At 43.5% G+C, this 2136-nt stretch overlaps 1 pseudogene; it reads left to right on the top strand.

The window, feature by feature from the left end:
- Nucleotides 1–577: 577 nt before the first annotated feature.
- On the top strand, nucleotides 578–1402 carry LOC112807968 (small ribosomal subunit protein eS6-like; annotated as a pseudogene).
- The last annotated feature ends 734 nt before the right edge of the window (nucleotides 1403–2136 follow it).

Here is a 2136-nt window from a genome sequence, read left to right as displayed (position 1 = left end):
TACCAAAACAATCCCGGAGCTAAATTACCAGAGAGACAGAAATCTGAAATCATTGTTTCTATTTTAATCCCATGGTCGGTTAATTTATTTATTTTCCTGTGCAATCTCACAGTCCTCACCTAATTAAATGAACACGGAATTCTAATTTTAATTGTATCAAATATAGAAATCATATTCTATCCTAGAGATAAACAAGTCACAAAACACCTCTAAACTAAATAACTCCAAGACAGTGTTTCAGGAAACCGTTCTCATTTCTGCACGATTTCTTCTGGGACCCTTCTCGTGCACATGGGAAATCACCGGTAAAGTGTGTGACAGCTTCTCACGGGGAGCACATGTCATCCTGAGCCTCGGCCAGTTCAGAATCGATCCTTTAATCCCTCCCTCCCTCCGAGTCTCCATCCACCTCTCTTGCCTCTCTTTTCTTCCTTTCCTGCTTTCCCATCTGTTTTCTCCCCCCACTTCCTTTCCTCAGGGGCAACATACAATTTGGGGTAAGTGTTTGGATTTTTAAAGTAAATAGACACGATTTCAAGTGCATACTTGTACTGTTAAAACACGAACCCCTCTTTTTCGTGGCGCCTCGGAGGCGGTAGGCTGCTTCAGGATGAAGCTGAACATCTCTTTCCCAGCTACTGGCTGCCAGAAACTCATTGAAGTGGACGATGAACACAAACTTTGTACCTTTTATGAGAAGCGTATGGCCACAGAAGTTGCTGCTGATGCTCTGGGTGAAGAATGGAAGGGTTATGTGGTCCGAATCAGTGGTGGCAATGACAAATAAGGCTTCCGCATGAAGCAGGGTGTCTTGACCCATGTTCGTGTCTGCCTGCTGCTGAGTAAGGGGCACTCCTGCTATAGACCAAGGCGGACTGGAGAGAGAAAGCGCCAATCTGTTCGGGGTTGCATTGTGGATGCCAGTCTCAGTGTTCTCAACTTGGTCATTGTAAAAAAAAGGGAGAAGGATATTCCTGGACTCACTGATACTACTGTGCCTCGTCGCCTGGGGCCCAAAAGAGCCAGCAGAATCCGCAAACTTTTCAGTCTCTCTAAAGAAGATGATGTCCACCAGTATGTTGTGAGAAAGCCCCTAAACAAAGAAGGGAAGAAACCTAGAACCAAAGCGCCTAAGATTCAGCGTCTTGTTACTCCATGAGTCCTCCAGCACAAACGGCGGCGTATTGCTTTGAAGAAGCAGCGCACTAAGAAAAATAAGGAAGAGGCTGCAGAATATGCTAAACTCTTGGCCAAGAGAATGAAGGAGGCCAAAGAAAAACGCCAGGAACAGATTGCCAAGAGACGGAGGCTGTCCTCTCTGAGAGCTTCTACCTCTAAGTCTGAGTCCAGTCAAAAATGAGATTTTCTATGAGTGACAAATAAATATGATCAGACATCAAAAAAAAAAAAAACCACGAACCATCATTTATCCTACTCAAGTCTGCATTATCTCACCTACAAGATGGGGCTAACAAAGCTTACGTAGTGATAGAATTTAGTAGGATAAAATTAGAAAATACATATAAAGTGCCTGACAGGTGTAAAGCCGTCAGTAAATGTAAGATATTGTCTTTAAATATTATTTCTCTTTTGCTTTCCCTGCCATTTCCTTACTTCCTTGATTACTGACTTAAATACAGCATTTCAGCATTTGCTAAGTTGTGTGTTGGCACAGGGCAAGAAACCTTGTTTTTCCACCCACACAATGGGCACTCTGTTAGAACAGATAAGAACAACAACAGCAAAATGCAGAGGGAGGAGGCCTGTTATTTAGCTAATAGTGGCCAGTTCTCCAGGAGTTTTAGACAAGTATCTGTTGGAGACAAAGGGTTATGAAGGCTGCATACAGCTGGAGACAGACAGGCTTTTCCCACAGAATGAGCATCTCCCCTAATGCCCGTATAGCTGACACCTTCTGGGGCTTTCTATATTGTATCTATATGGAGCTGCTCCATGAAAAAACCGATGATTCAGAGTTGTTCCTCGGAATTGCTTGAGTTTCAAGGAGTTCTTTACACAGTTCCTCTGCATCATGATGAAACATTTCAGTTTCTGGAGAGCCTGAACGTACTCAATAAGCTGTTGTTCACTCCAGTTGAGCTCAGGTCAATAATGCTGGTCTTTTGCATGGCAGCT

This window comes from Callorhinus ursinus, unplaced genomic scaffold (genome assembly GCF_003265705.2).
Source record: "Callorhinus ursinus isolate GAN/ISIS: 27379988/994484 unplaced genomic scaffold, GSC_fseal_2.0 scaffold32, whole genome shotgun sequence".
Lineage (NCBI taxonomy): Eukaryota > Metazoa > Chordata > Mammalia > Carnivora > Otariidae > Callorhinus > Callorhinus ursinus.
This window is presented reverse-complemented; position numbering and strand designations above follow the sequence as displayed.